Source organism: Pteronotus mesoamericanus, unplaced genomic scaffold, assembly GCF_021234165.1.
Source record: "Pteronotus mesoamericanus isolate MK-2021 breed Mesoamerican mustached bat unplaced genomic scaffold, CSHL_Meso_final contig_20, whole genome shotgun sequence".
Taxonomy (NCBI): Eukaryota; Metazoa; Chordata; class Mammalia; order Chiroptera; family Mormoopidae; genus Pteronotus; species Pteronotus mesoamericanus.
Window position 1 is genome coordinate 18,347,409 of NW_026555085.1, and position 12,765 is coordinate 18,360,173.

At 35.1% G+C, this 12,765-nt stretch overlaps 1 pseudogene; it reads left to right on the plus strand.

Annotated features, from left to right (window-relative positions):
* Positions 1 to 10,977: 10,977 nt before the first annotated feature.
* Positions 10,978 to 11,977, plus strand: LOC129066822 (DNA repair protein RAD51 homolog 3-like; annotated as a pseudogene).
* The last annotated feature ends 788 nt before the right edge of the window (positions 11,978 to 12,765 follow it).

The following is a 12,765-nucleotide window of genomic DNA, read 5'->3' on the forward strand; positions in this document are numbered from 1 at the left end:
TCTGTATGACTAGCAACACGCAGGGGAAGAAAGGTCAGAGGAAGGTCAGAACTGCATGACCAGGGATATGAAAGGTCAGGAGGTCCAAATCTCTCGACCTGCGATATGCTAGGGGAGTAAAGGTTACCCTGAAGGTGAAATCCTTGTTTTCCCAGTTTTGCCCATTGCTAAACACCTGGGGCTTTCTGCCCTGGAGACCTTCTGTACCTGGCCCATCATCCTTGCTCTGCTCATGTGTGTCTACTGCCTACCATAATACTATGGCTCATTCTGAATATTCATATTACCAATTTAAGCTTTTGTTTGGACTAAAGCAATAAAGTAATTTAATGTGATATTGGATTTTTAAAACCAATATTTTTTATCAAAAACTAATTGATACTTTAAAATAGTCTTATTGAGTAAGATATTTATATTATAGAGTAAAATATTTTGCAAGGTAAAGCAATTATACTTTATTAATTACATTTTGAGCATGTCATTTTTGTTGAAAAGTTATACACCCAAGATTCACATATTCAAGTCTCAGGATCCCTTAAATTATGCTTATTATATTTATCTATTGATTGATTCATTAATAGATAAATTGATCCCAATATGTATGCTTCAATATTTGAAATTTTGTATCTGTATCAAATATCTTGAAACTGTAAAATATTCTGTGCACTTATGTATTTAATATATTTATAATCCTTACCTGAGGACTTTTTTTTTCATTGAGGACATTCCATTTTTTTTAGCAAAGAAGGGAGAGAGAGAAAAGCATTGATGTGAGAGAGAAAGATTAATCAGTTGCCTACTGAATGCACCTGAACCTGGGATCATACATGCCAGGACTGGGAATCAAACCCACCATCCAGGTATGTGCTCCAACCTGGAATCAAACCCACATTCTTTCCGTTATGAGACAATGCTCCAGTCAACTGAGGCTCACTGGCCAGGGCTCTGTCTACCAATCTTACCAATTATTTTCCATGTCTTTCCATTCTTATATCTAGAAACTTCATGCTCAGATACATATTTCTTTACTGTATTCTTTCCAATCTTTGGATTTTGTAGTAGACATAAATTATTATAACATTGTTCAAAATTAAGTGAAAATTTATTTATTTCTTCTGATAACTATGTTATAGATAGTATATAACAAATCATCAAACTCAGAACATAAAACATGACAGATGAAATATTAGTACAATACATATTTTAAAAGTCATACTCTTATCTAAAGCAGAATATCTTTATTTTGGAAGCAGAAATCAAAAACACACAGAATAGCAACTCAAAGAGGTGAGACTATAGTGTTGCTGGAAATGATTCACAGCATCTTTGTATTTAATTCCCACAAGAAACAGCTCTAACAATATTCCACCCCCTGTAAGGGAACAATGCCCTGGGTCTGCAAATGGAAGTTGGAAATGGCTTTCACCCTGGACAGGATCCGTAGCCTCTAATGAACAGTTTCTCTGTGGGGGCAAGAAAGGGCCATGAAGATCCCACCACTGAGAACCGAGCCAAGTGACATCCTGACTCTGGAAATGGATTGGTTATATTTTCTCAATACAACAACACAGAATCAGAAATATAAGGGCTGGTTCTCATTTGAGGACCCTGGGGTGCAGAGAAAACAAACAAGGAGGAATTATGGAGAGAAACAACAAACTAGCCAAGGAATTCCTTCTCTAAATAAGGCTGCCCTAAGAAAAATTAATTTAATGGATGGATCCCAATAAGAAATCACTCCTGAGGTAACATAAATAAAAGTGTAATCTAAGAGGAAATTAAAATAAAACTGAATAAGCTTCTCAAAAATATGACTAACATTCTAGAAATAAACAGAAGGCTATGAAACAAAAACAGTTGGATATGTATCAAGAACTGTTGGATATGTAAAAAGAACACATTAGTAATCTCAGAAATAAGAAAATATAGTCTTTCAAATATAGATCCCTCACTTGCAGAAGGGATCTTCAGCTACTTTAAGAATGAGTAGGTGGAGGTGATTTTTTTTCCATGAGAGAGTCTGGGATTTCACAGGGTCATTACCCACTAATTGATGTCTGATTAGGATCACCCTCAATAAAGCCTTGAATTTTCCTGGTAGCAAAAAATAAAGATTAAAATTAGATGTTACAGTTTTATGAGTCAATGATGTATCTTCGCCCTAATCCAGACTAACAGCCCTGAACCTATCAATGGTTTGAAAAACCTGAATTGGTATGAGTTGCCCTGTGAAGAACTGAGCTAGGAGGAAAAAAGAGCAGCATGTATCTTAAGCATTTAAGCCAAAGTCGAGTAAAATGCCCATGCATTTAGAATCGTTAATACCTAAGAATTCCACCTGTCATCCACTTGAAGTATCCATAAATTTTAGCCTTCTATCCAACTCTGATCATTTATTATTATTATCTAACTGGGCCACTAGTATTCTATTTAAACAATATTTCTAGGAAAAAAAGCCATTTCTCAGATGACTATTGAAGTTCTGTTTTTACATTAAAGAATCTATTTATTGCAATAGCATAAATGGTTGCAGAACATTTGTTAAATCATTTTATGCATACATGACTCCACTTAATGCTAAGTAACAAGAAAAATGTAGGTGCAGCCCATTTAGGCCCTCAGGGTATGGCTTGTGTGGTATGTTGGAAATGTTCAGTGAGCCAAGAAGCTGTCAGCACCATGCTCGCTGGTGCCAAGAGAGGCCTGAGCAGACTGCTCAGCGCTGGCGCTCTTCCTTCCCTGACAGTGATACTGATGATGAGGTGGACACCACTTCTGTTGTTCTGGTCCTTGTCAGAACAAGAAATCACAAGTAGGTTTGCTTGAAACAGCCTTTTAGTATCTTCTTGGAACCAAATATAAAACCTTCTCAGTCTGTGTGTGATAGAAGGGGACAAGAGGCAGGCTGAAGGCTACAGTTAAAAATAATAGATACAAAGCTTTTTCTTCCATCCACAGTTAGTATTCTTTAGCAAATAAAATTAATGGAGATTTAAGAAGAGATTCAACCTTTTACTTAATTCCCAAAATTATATTTCCGATTCAACCACTAAGTTATTTCCATAGCTACCCAGAACAAATACAAGGTCAGATAACTTTGGGATTTATGCAAGTAGTCAATGTGTATATCCAATGAAGAAAAAATAAATATTCCAAACATGTAAATGAAGAACTAAGGCACCAATCAAATTGGACCCAATCTGTTATATTAGAATTGACAACATTCTGTCAAGAGAGGCATTCAACAACAAGAACATCACAAATAGTCATTCAGTAATCAATCAATTACAAAATTATTACTGAATGTAGTTGATATTATTAATTTTCGTATGATTTAGTTTGTATATGTTTGAGGATATGCTTTGCAATTTGTTTTCCTTATTGAGATTGTAGATTAGATAATATTATTTGTTTGCTTGCATACTAACAACAAAATAAAACTATTACAGGGAACACAAATCACGATATTAATAAGTTTATGGCCCTGACTGGTATGGCTCAGTGGATGAGGATCATCTTGCGAATGGACTGGTCACAGGTTCGATTTCTGGTCAGGGCACATGCCTGGGTTGCGGGCCAGGTCCCTAGTTGGGGGTGTGCAAGAGGCAACCAATTGAGGTATCTCTCACACGTTGCTGTTTCTCTCCTTCTCTCTCTCTCTCTCCCTCCCTTCCTCTCTCTCTAAAAGTAAATAAATACAATCTTAAAAAAAAGTAAGTTTCTGAAAAGAATTTTTTCTTATAACAAAGTAATTCCTGTGCTATTGCAACATCTGTGTGGCCTTCTAACCTGTCCCAAGCAGAGTAAAAACTATATACCTATATTTGTACATAACAGCAGTTCTACCTTCAATAAAATTATGAATTATGCATGTACCAGCCCTTTGGGTTACTGAGGGGAGTGTTTGGCATAGTGAGAGGAATAACTGGGAAAATGGTGTGCCCACAGTGTAGTTTTGTAAAATTAATTTTAAAGAGTATTAACAATATTGAATTTGAAACAAAAAGATTTTCTAGATGAAATATTTTTAATGTTCTGCTATTCTAATGAGCTTTATCACATATTAATAATGATTGAAAACTTGTGTGTTCTGGAGATACTTTGAAGACCATGAAAACATAATGCAGGTATTTTCATTGCTAAGGATTTGAAAATTTAACTTGATCAATAGATTTTTCATGAAACACAGTATAAGTGCTCATGACTTATTATTTCACTCTTGGGACTCATGATTCATGACACCATCACCCTGCTCCCTGCCAACCATATCACTTTTCGATTACTACCTGTCCAAAATTCAACTTAGTGACTCTTGGAGATAAAGAATTTAAGGAAAACTATTGACAACATTTTCAGAGAACTCTTTTAGCATGTTCTAAATACTTGTCACATAGACTATCCAGTCTTGTATTATTTATACATATTCTATGTGTTATCTCTGTGCCCCATTGAGTTTTAAAGTCCTTGAATTTGTTTAGTCAGTAATTGATTTCCAGTAGAGCAAGCTTACACTTACTCTCAAAAATTTAGCATCTGCATTTGTTGGCAGAACCCATCCAGAAGCTGTAGGGGTCACTTGAGCTTGTCAAGTTATAAACTAGGGATTAGAAATGCATGTATTATAGCATATGGGACTTGGGGTTTAGAATCAGGCTGTTAGAGTTCTAATCCTGCCTCTACCTATAATAAAACCTGGTTGACCACTGGCAAGAACTTTAGCTTCTCCCCAGCTTCTTCATCTATGAACAAGGATAGTATTGCCTAACTCATGTATTGCTATGATGCGTGATAAGAAAATACATGTACAATCTTTAGGGCAGCCATGACATATAAATACTTAAATATTTCCCATATATTTTTGCACGCATCTTCACATATATTTTATAGGATATAACTGTAGTTCTTTGTTAATAAAATAAGTTACCAATAGAAATTTATTTATTTAACAATATATTTTACTATTAAGTGATGTTGGCTCATATGTTTACTTTCTACAAAATATTAATTTGTCAAAATGTACCTCGATACTGAAGATGACTTTTTTAAAGAGATTTGAGATGTAAATATCAACATTAAGACCCCAAAAGCCTAATTTCATTGCAACAACTAGCAATTAAATTCCCAAATCACATATATATTTATACACACACACACACACACAAACGCACACGTACACACATTAAAGAATAAATAAAAATAGACTTATGTGAGACATGTTAGATTGTGGGTTCTGATATTAAGAAACTTGACTATTCACAGTGATATATAATTTAGAACAAGAATGGCTGGCTTCCAACTCTGCAAGAAATTCTATGAAGAGAAGGTGGATTTCTTTCAGTTTGAAAATTTCGACTTTAGCATTAGATGCCTTTTGAGTACATGACTAAAAACGATAAAAAGATGAATAACCATCATGTTCATCTTTATAGGGCTAAAATAATTACTTCTCTATAGTATCTAATTACTTATAAAAGAATAGGAGAAACATTCAAAATGAAGGAAGGAAGGGGTATAATGTGCTGACATGTGCTTAGGAGAGAAGGCCAAAATAGACATGAGGAAGTATAAGGAAGATGTGCTGATTTTGAAGGAAGTTTCACATACAGATTTGCCATATATAATTATTGGTCTTAAGTTCTAGACACTGCAGCTCAAAAGTAGTCAATGGACTACCAGCATTAGCATTGCCTGATGCAGATTCTCAGCCCATTTAGATCCTTAACATTTAGATTGTTGAGATAAATTTTCTTCTCTTAGAGAAAAATAGTCATAAATATTATTTGTTTATTGTATTTCTGGGCATATTTGGGGTGGAAAGATATATGAAGTCTGTCCAGAAAAAGTCCAACCACTGTTAATATGATGAGAATGGTTTGTGCGACATCAATGTAACCTGGCAGCCAAGGAGAGTGGACTGGAATGCACATGCGTGAACAATGACGTCAGTGGTAGCGATAGAGGCCATTGAGTGAGCGTGTGTGCTGTGTGGCAATGGCATTTAAAATGAGTGAGTAGAGCAATGAATCTGCATTGAATTTTGCATTAAGCTTGAACATTGCTCTGTGGAAACTATCTGGATGATTCAGAAGGCTGCAGCTATGGGCAACTGGTGACTGGCAGCTTAATCACAACAACATACCTGCTTATACATCACATCCTTTACAGAGTTTTTTGGTGAAACATCAAATCACCCAGATAACTGCCCTGCTACAGCCCAAGTTTGGTGCCCTGTGACTTCTGGCTTTTCCCATAACTAAAATCACCTTTGAAAGGGAAGAGATTTTAGACCATTGATGAGATTCAGGAAAATATGACAAGGCAGCTGATAGTACATGGGAGAATGGTGTGAAGTCCCAAGGTGCCTACTTTGAAGGGGACTAAGGTGTCATTTTTCTATGTAAAATGTTTCTTGTACCTTGTAACTTATTCAATAAATGTTTCTTTTTCATATGTCATGGCTGGATACCTTCTGGACAGACCTTGTATGTATACAAGAAATTCATTGTTTTTTTTTCTTCCTATATCTGTAGGTGACTGAGATGCTGTGTGAAACTCTGAGAGTCCAAATGTTATCAAATTTTATCATGTACTGTAAGAGTAAGCTTCAAAAATCATTATTTTTTTTAGAACTCATCAATGAATTTAGTAAGTAGGTGACTGAAAACTCATAAAGCATAGCAGGAAGTATATAGGAGAAAGAAATGGTTTATTAAAGTATTTGAATACCTGTACTTAAATTTATTTACCTTTAGACAAATTTGGCTGAGAGATTGACAGTTTGATACCTATATCTTCTATAGATGAAACTGCCGCTAAAGAGAAGGAAGCTTCATTCCATGTGGACCTTGAATGGTAAACAATGAATGATAGTTTAGACTTTACCCTGACTTTGCCAGACAGGGATTGAGAACAAAATGTGGTTAGCAAGTTTCCTAGAGATTGTATAAAAAACAAAAACAAAAACAAAGAAACAACCCCATCAGAATGAAAACTCCCATTTAAAAAATAACCAGAAACTGACAGTGCCTCTAGGTTCATTAAGAAAGAACCTCTCACTGACACGGATTCTGATGGTCTTGATGTATCTGTGTGGGGGACGGGGGTGTCTTTTGGGTCTGTGTGTGTATGTGGTGGGTGCATAAAACTGTACCAAATACCTCCATTGAATATCAGAGCTCCATGACCACTGACATTTTATCTTACGCGTTTTTTTTTCTCCAGCATTTCTCATATTTGGAAATAATATATAATTTTTAATTTCAAAGTAGTCAAAAGTATACTGAATTAAATGTAAAGACTCAGGTTCAAGCCTTGGAAATGCTGTTTATGACCTGTGTAATTTTTCATCTTTCTTGGAACCTCATTTACCAATTTACAAAATGATGTCACTAACAGATGATCAAACTATGTTCTCAAACTTAAATCCATGATTCTCTGATTCTTACTCTCTAAGTTATATTGCTGTGACTTGGTTTCTTTCTATAATCAACAGGTACATAATATATCTGTAAGACTATCCGAATGATTCTTTGGGGTAAGATTAATTTCATCTGATTCACAGAGCACAGAGATACGTTTATTCTACACCTTTTGAACACCCAATATTTGTGAGCTCTTCTGATAAGTCTTGATAGGGTTTAAGATTCTAAGTTGAGAATGAGAAGAAGTTGAAAGCACACATAAAAACTAAAATATGACTTAACATGTAAACATAACAAATTCATTCCCCTGGAGTTCAGAGTAGATTAAAATTGTCTTAATAAATAGTGGTTGGGGCCAAGGGAGAATCAGAATCTGCTCCATGATGTAGGTTTAATGGAGTAAGAGGATTTCAATAAGTGGGATATTTGGATAAAGGATGAAAACACTGATAGTAAAACACAGAATATTTTAGAAAGAATGTTCAGTTTTCTTGGAATGCAGAGTTTGTGTGGCATGTGTTTTGAATGCTGAGGTACATGCAGAAAGTTTTTTATTTATTTGAAAAGAGTTACCATTTTAAATTTTTATTTTTAGGGGAACAGGTTGTTGACAGAAATAAACCAGGTGAAACAGAAAGTTGCCATTTTTATTTCTGTATTCTTCAGTGGTTCGAATCATTATCTTATACAAAGTAATTGATAAGATTACCTCCTGCGTACAATAGTTTTTATATAGAATTACTGTTATGTTCTTTCTCTGCTGAGGAGATGTTCAGACTTGAAATCTAATCAAGCAATTGATTTTGATATATAATATATCAGAATGCGTAAACCATTCTGGAAACAATAGTTATGAAATGAAGTGAGTGGTCATCATTTGTTGTTTATACATTTACATTTGTTCTTTATAATAAGTAAAAAGAAAAATCTAAAAGCAGAAGAGTTTTATTTTATGGTGATGGTATGAACACTTTTTTCTTAGTAATTCATTCTTTTTATTCTTTGGAAGATAATTTGGAAGTTGGGAATTTAATTTCTTCTTTTTCTTTTCTCTTTTTTATCTTTTCTTTTTCTCTCTTTTCCTTTTTGTTATGTTGATGGCTTAAATTGTGTAGAAAAGCTGTCTTCTGGAGAATTTCCATATTGCCTCTTTGGGGATTTAATATTTTATCACCTTTGCATCATTACGCAAATTCACCACAAAACAGTCTCTCCAGGTTACCCTTGCAACTGTAAATGATATAATGGCTTTAGTGGCTTGCACAAGCCATTAACCAGGAACAATTTAATTGAATGGAATGTGAAAATTGCCTTTCATAATAAATTTAGTGCGTGGGACCTAACAGACAAATTTAAAAATTGAACCTTTGGATTTTTTAATTTGGCCTTGGTAGTATAGAAGTCTTATGTGATTGCTCAGAACTTCAGAGGAGTTAGAAAGAGTAGGAAAAGATAATAAATGTTGCACATTAAACATCCCCCCCCCCCCCCCCCCCCCAAATAGCATTATTGGGAAAGAACATGCTTCCCCTTCTTAATGTGAGCCTCATCCTGGCGAAAGGTGACAAACTGACACCGCCGGGAAAAAAAAGAGTCTCCCATCCAGAAAAGAGGACCAGATTGACAGTGGCAGGGATAAAGCCTTCCATCTCACCCCCACCAGCAGGTCTGAACGGAGCAGAAAGGAGACGGTTGGCAGCTTCTGAAATGCCTACTCAGGATTCGCATTCTGTGACCTGCTCAGCTCCCAGGCCCTCCGCAGAGCCCTGCGCCCGCAGAGGAGCTGACTACTGCCGGTCTGAATCGTGCCTCCCCGGCTAGGAGGAGCCGAACTGGGGTCACTTCTTTCACACCTACCTCATGTCCCAGCTGTGACCAGCTATTAACAAGTGAAGACTTGTTCCCACAATGATCAGGGAGGGATCTGCGTTGGAGACCTAGAAGTAAAGGCTTCACAATGAATTCCTGGAGTCATCCAAGTCCCCGCTAGCCTTACTATAGTTTTAAAATAAAATTTTAATGCTATTTAAAATAAAATTTTAAAACTACCTGCAAATTCTTATTTCCTTCACCAGTCATATATTTTTACTCTCTGTCTGGTCTCCATTTTTCTCTGCATAAGCAGTTTTAGGCTTTATTTAAGTGTTGCATTTCCAAGTGTTCATGACTTTGTGCAGGGCTTGCCACACATCACTCATGCCTTATTTTACAGGGTGAGCGGGTAATTAGCATTTTTCACAATTAGCCAGGATTTGCTCTGCTAATTTCATTCCCTGATGAAGGTGCTAACTTGGTGTGAAACTGTAATATGTTGGGTGATTTATTAAGTCTCCAGTGATGGGTGGAAATCACATGTCATGCCTTTACTGTTGAGAAAGTGAACAGCATCAATTTGCAAGAGATGGTATTTGAAAAGTGGTGTTGGTGTGATTGAATGTGTGAATGCATAATGAAGTCAACCCAGATAACCCCTGTTCTGACTAAATTGTATTAAAATAATGTGGCAGTTCCCTGAAAAGAGTTTCTTAAAGAGGAAATATGTATTCATCTTTTAAGAGTAGCTGTCAATCAGACTGACACTGGAGACTATAGAGCAAAAAGTCATACCTGTGTTTTAAGCAACAAATAGAAGCAAACACCAGACTGACATATGAAGACTGACCGTTTGCCTAAACAAGCTGTAACATACAACTTTTAACAACACAGGGAGCCAACTTCTCTAGGAAATTTTCAAATTGAGCAATTTGGGACATACACCTTTCGATTTATTGTAATGAATTTTCCTTATTTCCACTCTAAGTATTTAATATTCAGTATGAGAATTCATAATCAATCAAGAAATTCTGCTTCTACTAAAAGCTAGGTTTCTGAAAACCCTGAGATATACTTTTCCTTACTTATCTTGAGTTTCCAAAAGAAGGTTTATTTTTTTAAAGTTATTTTATCCAGGAGAAATCTGGAGAACAACTCATTAGCCAAGTGATTAAAGATGATGGAGAAAATTGACATTATGTGCCTCTTGATAAGATGCTTTAGAAAAAGATTGTAGGTAGTATTCTTGGCCAAAATTAAAGAATAAAATATCAGATACTCATCAGGAAGAATCAACCAAAATCAATGAATATGCTATAAAATAACTTTTCTTAAATCATTCTGAGGTATTCTTTAGAAAGATCGGTGTCAGTAAAGACAAAGAATGGTTTAAAAATTGAATAAGATTAAAGGAGACTAAAGAGATGAAAACTAACACAATGTGTGATGATGGTATTGGATCTTTATTATGATAAATTTTTGTAAAATAAATTATTAAGACAATATGCAAAAGTTTGAATATGAATTTTATATTAGACAATAGTATCACATCAATTCTAAGTATCTTTAATTTTATAAGTGTACTATGACTATGTATAACAATGTCTTCTTTGTTCTGTGAGGATACACGGTGAAATATTTATAGGTGAAGCATCATTAGATCTGCAACTCATCCTCAAATGATTTAATCAGCAAAAACTAAGTAAGTTCTGTGTGACTGCGTACGTAAGCAGCTGGCTCTGAAATGCAGTGAGATTTAGTGAGTTTCCCCCTGTTCCCAGTGGAGCAGGTTAAAGCTGGTGTCTGCAGGTTTCCAGGCCTCTGAAGAACTCCTAGAAGTGAAACCCTCTATACTCAGTGAGAAGGTTGGGATATCTCTTTAGAAACTCTGGAAATTAAAAGAAGAGAATGTCTTGCAAATAAACCAGGATATGCAGACACAGCTGAGTCAGTATGCAGTTGACAGTAGAGGTGCAGATACAAGAATGCTTGGGAGGAGTGGAAGGTGAAGCAGTTTGTATTGGTACAGAGGGAAACTTTATGGCTGGTAAAGTGGTACACCTTGCTACTGCCTTGCCTTCAGCACTTTCAGTTCATAGCAGGAACACACATGGAAGAGGCACACCCAAAGGCTTTGGAGAATTTCACTCTTGAAAATATTCTTTGTCATGCATCATTTTTATTGTCATTGACTACAAAGAGGAACTGACACATTTATCTCTTTCCAGACTTCCTTTCAGAACACTCAAAGTTCTGATTAGTGAGAGTGGATGATATTTCTTTTTCTTTCCATCACGACAATGATGACTTATTTCTTCCTACTCCAGTACTAAATATCCTACCCCAGCAAATAATCAGCCTTGCAAATGACCACAGATTAACTGTAATTTTAACCAATCAGATAGCAACAGAAATTGATATAAATCAGGCCTTGCTCTACCACCAGCATTGTGGGAAGTTGGGGACATACTGGCACAATATGGCTAATCTTTCAATGGGATCAAAAACAAAAGCTGGCAACATTGTACAGATCACTATGCCAGAAGGAATCTGCAGTACTGTTTTAAGTCACACCTCAGGGGTTTAGAGATGCTGTTGTTGCTACTGAATGTTCATTGTATACAGAAAGTTCATTGAAATTCTGGAAATTGTCATTAGAATCAGAGGAAGAACAGGAGTCCAAAGACCAGTCTCAAAGTACATATATATGTATTGATTCTGTGAGATGTAATATATACAAATAGTATACTTGTTACTTTAAAATATGAACATGCACAATGGCAAAAATGAATCAAGAATATATTAAGTAATATATATATATATTTAATGAATATGATTCTTTGAAAGAGTTTTTCTAAAGCAGTGTTCTATAATTATATTGTTCCCTGTTTTCATTTTTAATAACATTCAGTAGGAATAGGTATTGTATTTTGCAAATGTAGATAGCCAATCTTCTGTGGCCAATCTGAATTCATCCTTCAGGCTGTTTTTTCCTCCTTTCTTTGCTAATTATCTAGAAAATCCTAGGGAAAAATATTTTTTTTACATTCTTTTTGTGTTTTCCTTCTTAAATGTAGCTTTGATAATTCTTAAAGCTACTCATTTTATTATTGTGAGGGAAATCCAGCAGACTGAGTCAGCATGTCATTATATTCAGTTTTATAGGGAGGATACACATTTTATTTGGCCAATCTGATTTTAGTGACCTCCATCCTAAAGGATAAGCTTTTGTTTATTTTTTATATTTTATAATGTTAAAAGAACAATTTTGGAACTGATATTCCATTTAGAATTTATCTGGAACATATATCTTCCAGAATAGTCAAGTCGATAAGCTCACAGTTACTTATATCTACATTTTTGAAACATGGTATAATTTAGTCTAGAATTCTAAGTATATCAATATTCTCCTTGGAATAATCTTAACACTGCTTGAATAAATTAAAATTTTGGATTGAGTGGTTTCAAAATAAAAAATAACTAAATAAACACTATTTATATATGTACATATTGTACATCTATTAAAAGAAAG